The 19,419-nt window shown below is 41.4% G+C and overlaps 1 protein-coding gene across 1 annotated transcript in view; it reads left to right on the top strand.

Annotated features, from left to right (window-relative positions):
- The window catches only part of ZMIZ1 (zinc finger MIZ-type containing 1), a 349,956-nt gene that overhangs the window by 105,212 nt on the left and 225,325 nt on the right, over nucleotides 1-19,419 (top strand). Inside the window, exon 3 of the mRNA XM_017806863.1 lies at nucleotides 14,993-15,075. The gene's annotated coding sequence lies outside the window, so the exon portion shown is untranslated. The remainder of the gene's footprint in view (nucleotides 1-14,992; nucleotides 15,076-19,419) is intronic.

Here is a 19,419-nt window from a genome sequence, read left to right as displayed (position 1 = left end):
TCACTTACGTACACTTTCTTCAACAAGAAATTGTGGAGGTCCTTAATGGGGTCTCATTGATGCTAAAGTTAAAGTCTGTAAAGCTGATCACGTGGTGCTATCTTCCAAGAGTCACGCCATTTTAATAGTACAGTAGGAATAAGGAGAGCTAATGTCATTATTACTAAAGCTCTTTCAGTGCAGAAAGTCCAGGGAATTTGATTGAAGAAGGGACGGAACAGGAATCTGTCTGGGATTGAAGGGTTTACATCTTAACAGTGATAGAGGAAAAATAACAAAAGGCCAACATTGTTGTGAGGACCTTGCAGAACAGGAATTAGAGTATTGAAACTCAAATGCAATAGGAGGTAGAGAAAAGAAGAAAAAAAGCATAAGAAATGGAAATACAGGAGCATAATCAGTGAAGGAGTAGGAGTCATTGGACCAAAAAGCAAGTAATAACCCCACAGGGTACAGGAGGAGCATAGCCTTTTGCTGGTTGAGGGCAGGGGGCTCTCTTCCCCTTTACTCTGAGCATGTGCCCTTACCTCCCTTGGAAAGCACTCCTGGAGTAGTCCAGTGCCATGTTATATGATCACTCCATCTAACATTGCTTTTAGCTAGTGTCCATGCAGCTAAACTCCATGAGACCCAGTCCCCTTCCCTCCTTCCCAGAGGTGGCAGTCAGTTGGAATGGGTCTTCTGGAACAGCCAACCTGAGGTTGCTACCTGCAACCATGCACCATGACATGAATGAAGTGCTTTGGATTAGCTTAAAATTGAAACAGTCTCATTGAGACACTGTAAAAGAAGCATCAGTATTTATTTCTGAGTGTTGCAATTTTTACTTTTTTATGAATCTGGGGGGTTGGGGCGGCATTGCAATCGGAAACCTAGTATGCTGCTTTAAAAAAACAAAAACATTAACCTCCTCATAAACAAAGCCACAATGCAAAACAAAACAAAATGACAAAATCCAAGGCACTCAGTTTATTGAGTGTCTTTTTAGCTCGGTCACGGGAGCATTATCTCTAAGGATATTTTGTGTCCTGCGAATCAGAATTGTGGGCTGCTGCTTTGTGTGTTTGCACCAGTGATTTTGCAGAAGGCTGACAGTCTCTGGGTTGAAACCAAGCGTTGTTGGCTGGCAGATGTGGCGGACAGCATGTCTATGCACGGCTGGGAATAAAGAGCCCTTGTGCATGCTGAAAACGGAGGAGATTATAAATGTGAAACTGTTGAAACTGTCCTTTGCATTTGAGTTTAAAGAAATTCAATTTGTTTTAAAAATAGGTTCAATACTTAGTTTTCTTGCTTTAACACAGCTTGACGTATATAGGATCTTGAAGAAGATGCAGAGGGGGGAGTTTTGGAGCAAAGCAGATCATTGGCAGATTTAGCATCGTGTACGTGTGTGCCAAGTTATTCTTAGCACGAGTGGAGCCCAGTCAAAAGACTTCTGGTTTGTGTGCTATTCTGTTGTATTTTAAACTAATGCTGTGTATAATTGGCATTAGTTAAGGAGAGAGAAAATGTAGTGCTGTTTGCTTACATCATGCAAAGTAAAATTAGCGACCAAATTAATAATAACAACTCATTTTTCAGGCATGGACTGGGAGCTGGTTGCATGGCAGTACTGTATGGGGAAGAAGCTGCCAGCTCAGTTTTTATACTATGCTCGTTAATATTTTCCTCCTTCTTCTATCCTTTATGTTGACATTAATGTTAATTAGTTACTTGCAGCAGCCAAAAAGTATTGATGAAAGCCCATGAACCCAATGTGCTTTTGTAAAATTAGTTTCCTGCTTAAGCAGATATTTCTGTAGTAATTGACACAAACCAGCCTCAGACAGGGAGGCAGAGGCAAGCTGGTTGTATGATTGATTCACCATGTTCTGTGGTTATTTCATGTTTATAGTAAAGAGAAGACTGTAACTGTAGGGCCAGATGCTCCACCTGTGTCCTCAGCTGAAGATGTGGCCTGAATAATTTATTAAGGTGCTGTCCTTTACATTCTCTTCAACGGGAGGTCTTGCCATAAAAGCATTAGAATTTTAAAACCTTCCTCTGGTTTTACTTTGCTTTTGTTGAAACAGTGGAACACTATAGGCAATCCTAATAGTGGTACAGAACCAATTGCTACAGTGTGTATATTGCAAAATGGGAAAAATAACCATCCATTTGTAGCTATGTTCTCTCAAATGTATGCTAATTGCAGGTGTTAAAAGTGACTCATTTAATGTTTTAAGGACACATAAAGTGGTTGATTGGTTTGTGTTTTTTTTTCCTCAAAGATTATAAATAGGTTCTTCTCCTATCCCACATTACCTAGAGATAAGAAAATTGCATCATTAGATTGATCCCCAGTAACAGTTTCTCTTTGAAGAGATGAGTAGTTACCTCGTGCCAACCTTGTGGTTTGAATGTGATCTCCCAAATAGCACAAAGCTTGCTACTTTAAATACTGGATTTCAGACAACTGATATTCCCTTCTGTCTTACAGGACAGCTAATTCTCCTGATTTTCCCTGTTTTGTTTTCTGATTTTCCTCTTTGTGTAGAAATGTCTAAATATTATAAAAGGTCAGGTGGTTTCTGTCCAAGTAATGGATTACTCCAGGCTTTAAAAATGATGCCTGTTTATGGTCCTGCCATCTGCAGGAGCAGCAGCCTATCATAAAGTTACTGTATTGATCTGTCACTAGTGCTGTCTTGTCTGCCAAATGAAAAATGGCTTAAACTCATAACCTGGGCCAGCAGTTTTCTTATTGTAAGCCAGACAAAAATGCTATTGATCTTCTTTGCTGAAGTGTTCTTTTCACAGCTTGCCAGCATCAACATACTGTTGTCCTTACTCAGGGCTAATTAGCTAATAATTTAATGCCACTGAGACAGCGATCTCAGTTTGGTTTAGCAGCAAGGGAGTATGCTGTAACTTCAGAAGTATGGGACCTTTTTAAAGCATGGTCATGATTGCAGTGCTTGTCTCAAGTTTTACACTCTCACTTCAAGTTTGATTTCCTCTGCACTAAAGAATAACAGTGTAGTTAGGTTGAGGTGTGCTGTCGCTTCAGGATTTATAGGAAGCAAAGCCCAGATGCAGTGCTGGTGTCTGTATTCTTGTATGGTGCTCTTGGTTATGCACTTGAGCTTTATGATTGCTCCTTGAGTGAAATCAAATAGTTCATTGAATTAATCGTGGGATCCCTGTGGTTCATGAGCTACAGACCAGATGGATTCAATCACTTCTGAGAAACAGCCAATTATACCTTTTTTTGACTAATTCATTTTGTTTTGTTGGGTTTTTTTGGTAAAACACCAACCAAACAAAAATTCCACTGCTAAATTGTTTAAATCAAAGTTTATATGATAGATCTTTCTTCGTAAGAAATAATCCTCTTAATCCTCCTACTACTGTGGAGGCCAGAAGGCTGCAAGGAAATTCAGTTTGGAAGCATGGGAAAGATCTCATCTGCTCACATATTTTGAGAAAAACTCATAGGAGTTCTCCACAAGTGTTTTAGTATTTTTAATTCAAATATTTGGATAAGTAGGTGTATGAATGGAGTTTGCTTCTAGTCCTTAGCTGGGTATAGGATGCAATTGGTACATCTTCAGCTGGGGGATGTCTCCATGTCTTTCAGCCCATGTTTAATCTTGTGGGTGGTTCTCCTGGCTTGTCTCACTTTCTTGTGGTGGTGAAAGATACAGCCTGTACAGTGTTCCTTTTAGAATAAACAGTAATAAAAGCTTATGAAATATAATTATAAGCATTTTGCCAAAAAGAGAAGCAGACATCATCCAGTAGTTTTTAGCTGTTAGATGTTTTTTAAAAGTTCTTGACCTGAAGCAGGATCTGTAGTCTTTGCCCAGACAGTGTAGGCCATGTCTTAGTTTATATTTCAGAATCATGCATGATTCAAGTTGTATTTTTGTTTTCTGTTCCATATTGCTGAGCACAGTGTGAGGCAATGCACAGGAGGCGGAAGAAAACAGATGATCTCTAAGGGAAGTTATGCTTTACATTTCATACATTAATTTCTCTGGAGTGTGGGTACATATGTTAATTTTGTATATGAAAAAGGAGTTTAATCTATAAGGACACTTAAAATTTGCTTGAAGTAAGGCAACTTTTAATCTCTGAAAGCATCCCCAAAGTGCAATTAACTATTCTGATGTCCTGATGACTCAACAGATGCTTCTGTAAACTAGAACACATCTGTCAGATTACAGAACTGATATGCTGCTATATGTGATTTAAAATGACTGCCCATAAATGGTTGTATTGTGATAAATATCATATAGATGGCAAGGATGTCCATCTTTTCAGTAGTTCTTTAATAACATTTCACAATGCACTGTCATTCTCTGAAGCTTGCTATAGTTGCGTGAAACGCCAGACTCTTCCTTCGTATCTTTGTAAACTTGTTTGGGTTTTTCTGCATCTTCCCGGCTCCTTTTTAATGCATGCAGGCTATTGAGTGGTATTTTTAATAAAACAGTAGAACTAAAGATTTTTCTAAGCCTTTCTGAAGCTTCCCAGTAGCCAATTCAACTGATTTTAAACTGCACTCCATCTGTCTAGCAAAGAAAGAAAATACATTAGTAGTCCGCACATGAGTAGCTTATTAGTTCATTTGGTGTGTGCAGTACAGTGATTCAAGACTGATCTAAAATATTCATCCACAATTACTGGCACAGCGCAGTTCAAAGTGCTTCAAATCTGTGGGTTTGACTGAGAAATTTAAGGAAAATAGCTGCAAATTGATTCTGTATGTAATTAATGAAACATTTCATTCTTATGTAAATACTAAATGCTTGGCTGTTTTTTTCTCTTTTTTTTTTTTTTTCCCTTTCCTCTTACTGAGCTCCCCCTCCCTGACCTCCATTATATATTTGTTTGTTTTATAGGATGGTGGGTGGGCTGGCATGGGGGCATATTCTCTTGAGAGGAAGAATTAATAGCTGAGTCCTGTGACTCATTCACTGAGCAAACAGCTGTTCTCCTTCTAATTCACCCCTCCTCGGATGTCCATCCCACCCCCGGAGAGGAGCTGCCAGAAGGCAATGTTTGCCTCTGCCTCAGTTGTTGAAACTGTCCACTTCCTTGTAAAAAATACACTTTCCTTGACCGAAACACCCCGTGTGCGTGTAAAGCAGAGGTGTGGATAAGAGCCCCTGGCCAGCTCTGCTGCAGGGAGCCTCGTCTGTGTTGGAGGGACACAGCAGATGGTCCGTGGCAGCCACATCTCCAAGTGTCTGAGCTTTTCCAGGGCTCACCTCTTATGGAGTAGTGGCTTTGCCCCGGCAGTGCCTGTTTGGAGCTAGGGCTGGATGATAGTGGCTTTAATATGGGTTAAAGGCTTTTGGTGTGTTGGAGAGAAAGGGCTTTTGAGGACAACAGAGAAGCGAGTGAATATTTGTGCAGATATAAGGAGTGAAGTCAGTGAGGCAGGACCGGGGTTTTGTTTAGAGTCTCTCCCTCCCTCTTTCAGTGTCACAGAAAATTAATTCGAGTTTTACAAATGCTATCAGTGGAAGAGTTTAAGAACAGCCTGCAGTAAAACTTAGAAGATCTTGAGGCAAACTTCAGCTTATTTTGAAATGACTGTCTTTCCAGCTCAGATGTCCACGCAGAACATGAATTGTGTAATGCTGCCTCTCCGAACTGCCGATGACCTCGGTTTTAGTGTGGGCAGCCTGGCAGGGCTTGGCATCAGGGAAGGCCCCTGCAGCCCTCCAGGGCACCAGAAAACCAGGATCCAGGGCTACCAGTTTGACAGTACTTGTGTAATGGCTTGTGTGATAGACAGCAAGGAGCACTGTCTGCTGTGACCAAATGACCTAAAGAGAAGCTGGGGGGAAGACTGCTTCTAGCTATTAAATCCCAAGATAAGACTCTTTCTCTGAGACATCTGTGCAATTATTCCTTTCAGAGCTTTTATTTCTGTGATGTTAATTTGCACTAAAGGCCTGGATCTCTGAAATTGTGTTTGCCTGCATCTTACGTGGGTCACGGTTTTGCAGCTTTCCTGCCATTCACTTCCCTGCCACCACAGCACCACTCACACAGGCAAAGCAGGCAATGCCCACCCTCCCCGCCACACCACGTGTAAACAGGGGTTTGCATGTTTGTGGTGTTTAATATTACAGAAGAGAGTGGTTAGGGTACAGTAGCATTCAGAGAGCTGATGTGAAGGCAGTAAAGAAAACGGGCGTGGTGGAGGATAGATTTGATCTCGTGTGAAATGCCGAGCTTCATGTTTAGAGAAACAGAATTTCACCCCTAGGTTTTGGCACACCTGCTAGGGACAGTGGCTAAAACCAAAAAAATTGATGTTTGTAATTTTTAATTGACGAGTTGACTGGCAGCAATATAGGATGTTAAATTACTTTTTTTTTTTTTCCTTCCACACTAGTGAACTTGTTTTCTTTAATATGGGTCTTCAGCACATCACTTGAACTGCTTTCTGTTCAAATACCTGTTTACTGGTGAGTTACATTCTGATTTAACTAAAAGCAGGGAAATGCCTTTCTCATCTCCACTTCCATGAGTGGAAGTTAAAGGCAGGAATGGAAATTTGTATGTTTATCAAGTTTAAGAGGTTATTAGGCAGAGATGGTAAAAAAAAATCTGCTCCTGATTTTACATTGCTGACCTTTTAACTTTATTTCAGATCAGAGAATGTGGGAGAAGGAGGTGGTTTATATGTTTTCTTTAGATACTTTAGTGAGAGCTCTCAGATATTGTTCCTTGGTTTTGAAAATGATTGCACTTAATTTTTAACTTCCTCTGTTTTAAGAAGTTAAACTGGAGGGGTTTTCACTTTGATCTGCTAAGGTCAGAGCCCTCTTTTATCATTGTTACTTGAGGCAAGTGTGCAAAGGAAAATTTTGGGGATTTCAGCTAAGCTCTGCAAAAGGGTTTTAGTAAATGGGGGATCCAGCTCAAAAATGCACAAGTTGGGGTGTATCTTTTACATGAAAAAAACCTGTTTAAAAAGTACTTTTTTGCTAAGAAAAAATGAAGAGTTTTTCCTTGTAAAACCTGGGCAAAAGACCCTGAAAGTGTTCTAAGGCTTTGTGGGTTTATGTTTGTTTGTTTTTAATGTTTTCTTTAAAAAACAGCTTTCCTCACTTCTGTGCTCCCTTTTTGCACGTGTGCAGTGCTGTATACACAACCCTGTTCCATACTGCACTAGGGAGGAACTCTTTCAGACCAAGACAAAGCAAAACTTGTTTATTAACAAAAGAAGTTTAGTGTAGTGAAACAAAGTGAAAAAAATACACCACCACCAATACAAATGTAGTGGTTTAAGTTTCCTTCACCCCAGTACTTTTGTGCTTAATGTAGGTTTTTGGTTCCACTCCCCTCCCCTGCCCCCCAGCAAAAATAATGCACACATATTATGTGTAGTTCTAAGACCATTGCTCTGCTACTGTCCTTAAGTAGTAATGCTGTAAAGATTTAAAAAATATTCTGCTGCCAAATATATGACATTTGTTATTCTCAGAGATGATGGCTTAATTTTTAGTATTCCTTGGTGGTTTATATCTTGACATTTCTTATGACCTACAATTAAAATGACTTTAGTGAAGTCTCAACTTATATCCAGATTGCTGAATGTGGTTGAGTGTCTCCAGGGAGAGCCCTGAACTGCTTGCTAAATCAATTTGTTCTTTTCTCAAAACAGATTAAATATGTTTTACCATGTTAAATTAAAAAATAAATAACCCCATATGACATAACTGTGACATGTAAAATTAAAAATGTGTTCTGTGCATTTTGAAGGGTGGTAATTTTGATGCCAATGCAGTGCTGATAGTATTCCACCAGAGAGAGCAAAGAATGGTTAAAAACAGGCATGTCTAATCCTGTCTTGCTGTTCTGCTAGTCTCGTTTGAGAATTAAGTTGATGGCACACTACTTGGGTGGGTGCTAACTGCTAGATGTGGCAATAATCTTCTTTAGCAGAGCCTGAGACGCTTTGCTTCCACTGCTTCACCTCCCTCGAGTTAGATTTTTTTTTTTTAATTATTTATTCATCTTACTCATGCCTACTGCTTTCTTTTCAGGTCAGTCTTCTCCCTATTCGTTTAGCAAGATTAGCTGCAGAACTTGCTTGTGACTTACCTGCACCCTTAGCCAATGCTTCAAGTATAATTTTAGTATGTTCCTCCTGCCTATGGTTTATTTTGCATCCAACACACAGGAGAAGCAGAGAGAAATCTGTAGCTTCTGGTGCTCTGCAAATCTGCAGAGGATATAAAGGCAGCTGTATGCAGGGAGAGTCAGATGCACTGGCTATGCCAGAAGCAGCTTTTGTTCCTTCAAGCCACTTCCATGGTTGTGCTTGAGTGGATTATTGTTTAAGGCTCTGTACGTACAATAGGACTTAAAGAAAAGGGAAGGGGAAAATTTTTTCTAAAATAGAACAAAACAAACTAAAAAAGTTGCTACGGAAGTAGATGGCAAATGGTCTCTAATAATGGGATTTTACAAGAGATGTCCAATCTCCAGAACAATGGTTCAGTTTAAGCCAAGATTAATAGTGCTTGTTATCCTATGCCTGTGAGTTGGCAACTCAGTCCTCTGCTCTAAAGGGATGCAGTCTGATGTGCTGCTGCCTGCTGCGGGCAGGGGAGGATGGGCTGCGATGGGCACTCATGAAATGACAACGAATCGCAAACTTTAGCTGTTTTTGGATTCACCTGCCCCAGCCTGATTTTTCCTGTCTCTGGCTGGGCATTGTTAGGCTGGAGCAGGTGCTGGAGGAGGAGCAGCCTGGTGGGGGGCTCGGAGCTGCGCCTGGACTGACTCCCTTGCACAGGGCCGGCACAGCAAATCTTTCTTATTTCAGCTCGGGCCAAAGCCACCTGCGTCAGGTTATAGTGTCACAAAGATGTGCTGAAGTGTCTGTTCTCCTAGTCCTGTTTCCCTGTTCCTGCTTAGACCCCTGATCCAGCCTGCTGACTCTCATGCAGCCCCTTAAATCTGGGGTGTGGGAGGGAGGTGGGGTGCAGCACTGCCCCAGGGACTTGAGGGTTTCCAGGGCTGTGGCAAGAGACACGGATAATAGCAATCTTGGAGTGGTGTTTTTAGGTGCACTGACTGGACCTATCTTAAATTCAGATACAGCCTGAAAAAGAGAGCAGGATTGGAAAAGTGGTTCTTTCAGTAATTAGATTTTTGTGGAACAGCTCAGGAGGACAACAAAGATGATGTTGTGCTAAACTGGAGATCATAATACTGTGAACTGCTGTTAGGCCTTACGTAGGTAGGGTATGACACAACCCAGATGTTCCCTTCCATCTCAAAATAAGGAAATTGCAAATTCATGGCTTTCTACAGATGAGAAAAGGTGTACTCCAGTTATGTTTGTGTTTTTTTAAAATAATGTGAAATACAAGTGTGAGATGGATTTCATTTCTGTTTGTGCAGAGAAAAAACTAAAGGTAACTTTTTTTTAAATTGGGAAAACTAATTGAGAAAATGGTGACAACAAGCAAAACTTTTGCTTCTACTCCAGTGAAAAAGAAGGGGGGAAAAAACCCAAGCAAAATGGAAATACTATTACTGTGATTCTCTTACTTTGCTCTACCCTGATACCATTCTATCTAGCAGAGTGAGCCTGAGAAATCTCCCAGGAGGACTGGTTGCAGTAAGTGGGTGATACAGGAGCCACAGGTTAGACTAAGTGTCTGTGCTCTTCAGTGTGGGCAAGTTTCTCCATCGCAGCCCCCGATGGGAACCTGCTTCTGTTTTGGGAACAAACTGTATCAGGAAGAAATGGGATGGTGCAGGAGTGCTGGCCAAGGGTTTGCCTGGGACTTGATGGCACCATGGGGAAGCCCCAGTAGGATGCAAGCAGGAGGCTGGCACTGGGGCTTGCTGGGGCAGGGAGGAGGATGTGTTATGTAGTGCCAGGTGAGGCACATGATGAGTTTCAGTGCAGCTTGGATGCTTCCTGTGACTTTCTTCTGCTTGTGTTTGGAAGGAGTGTTCATCCTGTCTGTTCCATCAGATGAATGTCTATGTTTTACAACTATGTGACTGCTGCATTTTGGTGTGATGTGTTTGTGTGCTTTTTAGTTCTTGTTTTAATGAGGTTTATTGAGGACCAAGTCTAGGTGTCGCCAAAACTGGAAGTTGTCAGTCAGAAGCTGCAGTTCTGCTTCCCTTCCCTCTCCCACGATCTTCCCAGCTTTACTTCCCTCCCTTATCCCATCTCTGCTCAGGGAAGGAGCACACAAACCTGCATTGACATTAGTCTCTCTCTGCCTCTCTTTTTTCGTGTCCAAAATCGTCACCTATTTTGCATTGCTTACTTCAAGATTTTCTGTGTCTCTCTTATAAAACTAGCAGACTATCCCTTAGTCAGTGAGAATGGTGTCTGATGCTCGTCAGTCATACACTCAGTGTTGATTTTGTGTTGCTTCAGAATTTCAAAAAAGCCCAGGTTTCTAAAAACTCTTGAGTTGATAGAAAGCTACGATACCTAATAAGGACTGCATATAATACTTAAGCACTCTGTAGAAGTTTGTTAATGTTTTTGCATAGCAGAAGTACGCTTGCTGACCAGTAAGCTTATTTAGGAAGAGCAGCACTTCGTGTTCTTCACTTATGACCCAGTTACAGCCCTGGATAAATGAGAAGTTGGGATTGCTGACATGCTGTGGTTTTACAGGAATTTTGAGTTAGAACATATTCTGCACTTCAAGGAGAGTAATGCTGGAACTTGAAAATGATTTGTCAAAGTAGGAAGATACCCTGAAGTGCACCTGCCTTATATATTTCCATAGGAAGATTGCACAACGTACTTTAAATGTCTATCTTTGCAGTATTTTTGTTTTCCAGGAATTTCTGTGTGGGTGTTTCCTATTTGCTATCTCTTCATTTTTGTCTGTACATAGAGGCCAAGTGATATTTTGTGTATGGAAACTGAATGTTTTGTTCTTGGTTACCCTTAGAAATTGATTTATTTACAGTTATTTAAGTCCAGCACAAGCTGAGTGCTGAGGTGTAGACAGTGAGATACCCTGGGGTCCCTTCTGCTTTTCTCAGAGGGTAAGGCTGAGGAAGAGAAACAGGGCTTCAGGAAGATCTATGATAGCCCAAAAAGATGTATAATAACTTGTCTCTCAAATCTGGCAGCCACCAGCTGGGGCCCGGATGTGATGAGAAAGCAGGGAAAGTTCTTTGTGCTTGACCCAAGTCTGTTGCAGTGATACAGCTGAGACTTAGGAGGTTTAAAGATGAACTGTTGTGTTACTTCCCTATTGGATGTCTTCCAGTTCCCCCTTACAATATTTCTTATATGCTTTGATTTTAAGACTTGTTGTAGTGCACAGTTTGCCCTGGGTGTTTCCCTTATGTATATTGACCTTTTCCATTGATTCATCTTGGCAAAATCACTAAAAAATAGAGCACCACGTTAAAAGAAAAAAATGCTGCAACTATACTGGGCCAAAATTTGTGGGTTTGGTAGCAGAGACTGCAGGGGTGGGGGACATAGTCTGGGCTGCCCTTCAGGAATGCCCCAGACTCCAATGAGGGCACCCTTGGGGGACTGCAGCCACCCCAGGCCAAAGAGAGGGTCTCCTTGAGGGAATGGGACCAGGGAAGGAGGAGTCCAGGCTGGGACAGGAGAAATGAAGTGAAGCAGCAAGGAGCAGCTGAAGGATGAATGAGAAGCAAAGAGGAGCAGACAGAAACCATTGCACACACAACCTGAGGCCTCCTGTGCTGCCTGTCGCCTCGCCAAAGGCATTGGGCTGGGTCAGGCATGGCAGAAACAAGGGAAGGTAGGCTACTAAAGCGGGGGAGAAAAGGTGTTGGAGTCAAGTTGAGCCTTGGGAAGGGGAAGGAAGAGAGTTCCCCTCAGTCTCTGCTGAACTGCTTAGTCTCCTTTTTTTTTCCCCTTCAGCTTCAGAAACAGTAACTAGCAATGTGCTAACTGGCACTAAATACAGTAAAATTAAGTGAAATTCCATGAGTTGAGATTGTTTTGCCCACGATGTAGAGAGAACAGATTTTGGGGTTTCTTGTATTTCTTTTCCTATTTGAGTCTTTGGGGTTTACCTTTACAGCTTTGCTTTTGAACTTTGGAAGCCTAGAGACAAAATATATCCTTTAAAACAAACACGCAAAGAGCTGAAAGCTGGAATTTTTATGTGATGATGAGACTTTGGAGAGCTGGCTTTAGGAAAAATTCCTACTGCTGCAGGGGACACGATAAAATCACTGGAGTTGGCAAGGGCTGTGTAGCCTCTCCTTCCTCCCCTCGGCTCCTGCAGCCTTCCTGGCCTGTGTTGGTCGTCTCCTTCACCGTATCGATTTTTACAGTGTAATCTGCACTGAGCACGAGTTTTGTCTGTTATGCACTTGTAATGCAGCACATATGCATTACTATAGAAATAGCCTAATGCCGAGTGCCCGGGATTGCGAGCAATGAGCGGTTCGTAGCCAAAAAAGCATTTGGCCAAAAACCTGCGATTTTGTGCTCCCTCTGCTGGATCTGGAAGAGCAGGAAACCCTCCCAGCTGGAGCGCCACTGGCTCTCCTCCTTCCCCCATTCCCACCCTACAACTTCCAGTCTGTTCATCGGTCGGTGCTTGGGGGAAAGGGCTCAGTGATTCCCAGAGTCTGCTGGTGCAGCTGCACAACGGGCCGTGTACCAGGTGTGAATGTGGACAGGGGTGGAAATTGTGCGACATAAAAAGTAGTTGTGCTGCAGTAAGGCCATAGTTTCAGACCTGGAAAGGTGGCTGACGGCTGTAAGGGCTTTCTAGTTGGTGCCTCTTCCCTGCCCATCTATTCTCGTTTTCAGGTGTAGCTTGTTACCCGCAAACTTTGCCAGTGAGACTGTTTTGGGGATCTTCCTAGAAATAGGATGAGAGAAGGGATCGGGCTTTAATAAGAAGCTACTTTTATTTTTAGAAGCTGATTGCAGTTCCCAGGAGGACCCTGTGGAGTGTGCTGGCAGAGCTGTGGCTGGCATGGGGGCACAGGAGCAGGCTGGAGTGGGGAGGTGGGGGGGACATGCTACAGCCCCTGAGCAGGTTGTGTGGGGAAACCAGGGAGCAGATGCTGGTGGGGACAGTGCCAGTGTCCTTAGAATCAGCTTGGACCTGATTTGTGAAGGGGGTGGGTGGTCTGTGATGTGAATTCACAGAAATGTTAATGGATAACCCTTTCATTTTAAGAGATGCTTTATAAAACAAAGTAGGAATTGTGGTGCCAGTTTTACAGATGGGCAGAATAAAGCACAGAGGAGGGGGGCAAAGCTTTGGCTTCGTGTGCTGCAGCAGTGCAGTTTAAGCTGGTTTAAGCAGCCTCTGTTCCTACCCTCTACCATCATGGCTGATCACTCCTGCCCTGTGCCTGCTCCCTGTGTTGTGTTGGCACAGCTGTTTATGAGACAACATGCTGAAGGAAATTAGTTCCTCCAGTCCAGCTAACCATGCAGCTGCACAAATGCAGTGTTGGAAGCAAGAGTCCAGGAGAGAGGAGTGAGAAGTAAAGTTTTAAGCATCCAAGTAAAAGCTATAGACCGGTTTACCAAAGCCCCATCCAGTTACACCTGGAATAGTACCCAGCTCTTGAGGCAGGCAGAAAAAAAGTTTATCCTTTGGAGGAACAAACTAAAATAACTAATTCCAACTTCATTAAAGACCAGTCTGCATTAGCTGAGAAAGTCATGTTAGCACATACTAAATCTGAATCAATTAACATGTTTTTCCTGGCTTGTATAAGCAGAACAAAAGCACTGGGGAAAACTTCTAGATGAGAATAAATCCACGTTCTGGGCGAAAACATTCACAGTTCAATGAGGCCTTAAAAGCGAATCATTCACCCGGGGTACCTGTCAATATGTAACTTCTGTAAAATTGCCTTTTGTTGTGAGACAAGAAAACCAGCAGAGTTCCTGTCTGAAGCAGACAGTCCCTTGGTGACACTGTATGTGATGGGGTGGGATGGCTGTTTCTGACTTAGGGTTTTCAGTCGTGTTTTTATTCTTTGTGAATTATCATTGAACAAAATAAATATGACTGCAGAACACACACTGAATATGACTAACAAGCTATTTGTAATAACTTGAGGTTTTTCTTCTGCACTTTCTAAAGTCACCTGTGACTTCTGCATCATATGAGTTGTTATGAAAGTGTCTGCTCCTGTAGGTGGTCCTTGGGGAGGAACCTGAACTGGCTGCAAATTGTGTGCCTTTTTTTTTTTTTTCCAAAGTAGGGGTTGCTTTTTCATGTTTAATGGAAAATTCTTTCGCATGGAGGTTATTTGGAAGTTAGTCAAAAGAGAGGCAAAATGTAGTCATTGTGTTACTTTTATCAATATTTGCTGAGTTTTGGAGCCTGGTTAGTATAAGCCTGTAAGGACACCTTGTCTGCCTGCTGAAACAGCATGTAACAAAATATATACTGCCTGTAAACATTCCCCTGTCTCCCTTTGCAGTCTTTCTTTATAATTAAAAAGCATTTCCTAGAAGTCGCAGTGCTGTGCCAGTGTAATCCATAAACTTGCTTTGTTTTGTTACAGACAGGACGGTGGTTTTGAGGTATTTTGGTGTATTTTCTTAAGCAAAGTTTGGGGGTTGGTTTATTTTTTTTAATGGCACTTAGCTCACAAGACTCGGAGAGTACCCTTTATAAGGAGGATAAAAGAGACTTCAGCATAACCTTTAACTGAAACAAAATTTAGCATTTGGCCCAGGAAATTTTGTTATAAACCTCAACAGAATTCTTATTATCTTTTTCTCATTTCATTGTTACAGGCATGAAAACCTGTAATACTTAAACTCCTGGGCCAAATCTCAAAAGCTTGGGGGTGGCAGAGCTGGGCTGGAACCCCAACCCAGTCTTAGATCTGGTCTTCCAGGCTTGGTCCTGGGACTCCTAAATGCTCTTTATTCATTTCAGGTCTGTTCACTGAGCTACTTCAAATGTTGCCATGTTATGCAGGAGAACAGAAGCATGATGTGTCTGTATTTTTATTGCAGGAAAATGGATCTTGTTATGTGAGGGCGTTGAGGAAACAGTCCCCAGCTACCGAGAGGAAGAAAGGCCAGTAGGAAATATTCAGGTAGGAAAGCTGTGTGTACCATCAGGGGGGTGAAAACACTTGTGGGGCTTCAGTCTTTTTACAGATGCTGTGTCGTGTTTTATGCTGAATGGCTGATCTGGTCACTATCAGAGTTTATTTGTTGTTTTAAGAAGAAGCCCTGTTTGGTCAATTGATTGCAACAACAAAACACTGCAAGCAAAGCCCTCAGCATAAACATTCCTTGGGCTATCCCTGGTACAGTATTGATCCTGATACAGAATACAAACAAATTACTCCTTGCATGAGCCATTCGAGCTATAAAACAGAGCAGTAATATGTTCTACTTGCTGCCAATAAATGTGTATTTATAATAAACAAAGCAGAAATCTCTGAGTAGAAATGAACAGTAGTTTCAATAATGCATTCAATATCTTATGTCCAGCTGTTGTACAGAATTGAAAAAAAAGCAGAGTGGCCACTTTAGGATTTCTGTTTCCTCCCTCATTAAGAAAAATAATCTTTGCAGACTTGTTCTGTTGCTGCTTTTCATTTGCTTTTAGGTTTTTATTTTTAATATTTTAAGTATTTTATAAAGCCATAGGTAAGCTCATCTTTGCCTTATTTCCAGTGAAATTCATTGCTTCTCAAGAATTTGGCCTACATCGAATTTTCTTGTGGACCAGCTGCCTCTCCTTACACTGCTATGTGGGTCATCTCTACTTTCACTCCTTGTCACATCCCTGTGGCATTTCCTTATATTGGGAAGTAGCATTAAAGACACTTTGGTGTATCAGTAGTTGTTTTGAATGCAGCTGGAGTAAGGGAGGCTGTCTGTACCCTGTGACCATCAGCACTGAGGGTGCATGGACGATAACTGAACCCATTTCCGAAATGAAAAAAATTAATGATCATCAGAACATAGATTTTTATTTTTTTTAAATCTGCTTTATCATGCTCATATAAGTCTCCTCATCCATATTTTCAGTGCTGCACTTTGATGAGTTACAGACAGTTGACCTCCAGGCATTTCTTGATGAACATTTCTGTCTGCTCTCAGCCTTGAAAAACTCAACCTTTTCAAGAGCTGTATGGGAGAAAAATGTGTAAGACTAATATTTATAGGCTGAAAGAGATGGGAGAGGAAAGACTAAAGTGTAAAACTTGCTTCCAGCAGAAATGCCATCCCTCTTTTACCTCTGATAATTAGAAGCATTTCTGACATGGCTGCAAAGCAAGTTAGTGGTGTGTGCCTGCCGTTTGCTGTGCATTTGTACTGCAGGACTGTTTTCCTTCGTGTATGGTGATGCTTTCTTCTATTTTGTTTTCAGACAATCACAAATTTCATCTTATTCTCTCGTATTACATTATGATTCATCCATGCTCTTACATTTTAAACAATCACTTCCAAGTACTTACACATGATTGTTTGTAAAAATACGAGGTTGTGATTCTAGTTCGCGTTTTGAGTATTTTATTTTTTCATAATGTTTAACAGCTTATTTGCATAAATCCTTTCATTAATAATTCTAACTGAAATAATCCTGGAAGACTAAAAGAAAGAGAGGTTTTAAGTTCCATAATTTTATATATAAAATCTTGGTTATAATAAGAAATACTGCAGTACTGATTTTAACTCTAATAGTAGATTTATGGGACATTGCAAATAGTTTTTAGAGATGCCTTAGAAAGTATATGGTATTTATGTCCCCTGAATATAGGTCTATTGTGCTGGTCTTAGATAATAAGAAAATAATATGTGCAGGCATAGAAATGCAGCAAATAATTAACAAAAAGAAAACTCAACACCAAACCACACCACATCAAGAAATACACTGTTTTTAAAACTGTGTTCTTGAAAATTTCCTGGACATTTCCCAAGACTTGAATCCTGGTTTTCAAAAATAAAATAAAAATCACCTTTTTGATCTGTGAGGAAACTTGGGAAAGAAGTCCCTTGCTGTGCCTTTGGGTCATGTGGCCTCACTGCTGTAGAGCTGGAATGTTTGCCATGGTATTTCCGGAGGCTTCATAAACACACAGAAAGAACAGTGGAAGTTAGGAGGATTTTAAAAAAAATTATTATATTCTCCCTCCCCCTTTTTTTTTTGCAGGCTAAGTTCATTGCACTTTAAATGTGGGGTTTTTTTAGGAGTTCAGAAGAGTTTTTATTTGATCAGTCCAGTGAACTTTAAAAATTAATCTGTTTCTTAAAGAACAAAGTTAAATATTTAACAATTTTTTAATTGCTGATTTTGTCTAGAATTAGTTCTTACTAAATGTAACACCTGGCAACCTACATACTGAGCCTAACTCTGTTGTTTAGACGGTCTTCATGGTTTACTTTTGGCATGTGTCATTGTTAGTGGCGTTCAGGAATCTGACTTGATAGGTGTCATCTTGCACGCTAGAGTAATGCAAACAGAAGATGGGCACTCAGAGGAGGTCACAGTGAAGAGCTATTTCCTAAGTCCTGTTGTGGTGTCATAGAATCCCAAAGTCAAATCAGAAAAGCACAGAATTAGTTATGACTCCTGGGATATGAGGGTTAAGATTATGCAAACCTCTTCTTTCTAGCTGTAGGAATAGCATGTACTCCTTTTTAGGCTTTGCAAACACCAGCCCAAACTGGGATTATGAGGACCTTGGTGTGCCTGTAATGCCATGGATATGTTATGTCTTAGTGGCAAGGTGGGCTGAAGGGACCCTCCAGTCCCTTTTACACCCTGGGTTGCCAGAGGTGCATCTTACCCTTCTCCCTTCCCCTTTCAGCCTAGCTGCCTGTTGAGCAAGGGCAGAGAACTGATCTGTTTTAAAAATAACCTGGCAAAAATGGAGAGGGAGGGGGAGGATGAATGGAATATTTTTAGGTTAACCAGCTCCATTCTCTACACAGTACCATAAAGCTGTCCTAGCACTACTGGGGGGATAGGGAGATGGCAGAGCAACAGGAGCTGGTAACAAGTGGCCAGAGATAGGAACTACTTGTTCCAGATTGCCTCTGTGAGAAATCACCCCAGCAATGTGGCTGTGTATTCCATGAGGCTGCTCAGGACATGGTCAGTGGGAGGTAAATAACCATCTCAAAATGGGATTGTTGCTGAATCAGACTGTTTATTGCATCAGAAGTTACAAGAAGGCAGCATACCTTGTCTTAGAGCTTTCCTTTTAGTATGAAACAGTAGATTTCCCCCTCGCCATTCCCCCCTTCCCACATTCAGGCTCTGAATGGGCACACTGAGTTGGAGCCTTCGTAGATCTGGAATTGAGCAAGGGCTTGGGTTCTGCATTATTGTCAGGTCTTCTTTGCTTATCCTTCCTGTCCAATTCCAAACATTTTGAATGCTATCTTTAAGTGTGACTAGTTATTTAATGATATTCTCCTAGTGTGGAAGCGTATGAAGTGTAGAATCATTTACTTTAATAAAGGTCTATGTTTTGTTACAGTCAATTATGTAATGTCTGATTGCCACAGTTGTCATATTGTCTGACTTCTGTGGGTACCCCGCATACCTGTGTGGACACAGCAACACAAATGTTGGATAATAGAAGAAGGGAAAGAAGGAAGAGGAGCAAAATCATTCAGTTGAATAGCTGTCGAGGTGTTTATGGTAGGGAAGAGTACGACAAAGGCACGGCAGGAAGAAAGGGTGGAGGTTTGAGGAAGGGAAGTTGTCCCTCTGTTTTGCTGACAAAAATAGATATAAGAAAATATGGACATCTTACAGTCTAAAAGAAGATGGGAAGAACTGGTTGAGGTGGTTGTAGTGATAATTTTGGAAGTGCTTCCATGCTGTAGGGGCAGACATGTACAGCAATTGCCATCTAGGCCACTGATGCTTGGGTCACTTCTGTTCGCATTTCTGCAATTTCAAATCTGTAAAGCTGAGCTCAGACACACTTGGAATATGAAGGTAGCCAGCTGAAGTGGTAGCATTCCCACTGTTTTCTGGATGCTCTGCTTCATTCATGTCAGTACTCGGTGGCAGGGGAATGGGGCATGGAAACTTCATTTGTTCCCCACTGCTCACCTGGTGATTATTGGTAGAAAACTCTTGGATCCTGTGACATAAATGACATTCTATGATCACTGGTCAGTCTTTTGCATTGGTCTGGCCTAGAGCAGTGGTACCTACTGGCCTGTAGCTAGAGCAGTTGATTGAGAGGGAATGGGATGAAGTTGAGAAGTTGTCCTGAAACTATTGGACTGTAGTATGTGGGGAAAAACACAGTTTCAAAGATCAGCCTAAATATAAATGCCCTGCAATTTTTTTAAGTTATCTTTTGTAAAAGTAAGCCATGACCCAAAGGTAAACTGTGTTTTAAGCTGAGCATTATCTGCTTGTATATGTGAGGAGTTTTTTCCAGGTGAACACACAGATGTGT

The sequence above is a fragment of the Lepidothrix coronata genome, unplaced genomic scaffold (genome assembly GCF_001604755.1).
Source record: "Lepidothrix coronata isolate B3197 unplaced genomic scaffold, Lepidothrix_coronata-1.0 Scaffold17, whole genome shotgun sequence".
NCBI lineage: Eukaryota > Metazoa > Chordata > Aves > Passeriformes > Pipridae > Lepidothrix > Lepidothrix coronata.
The sequence above is the reverse complement of the archived record's forward strand: the minus strand, read 5'-3'. Positions and strand labels throughout refer to the sequence as shown.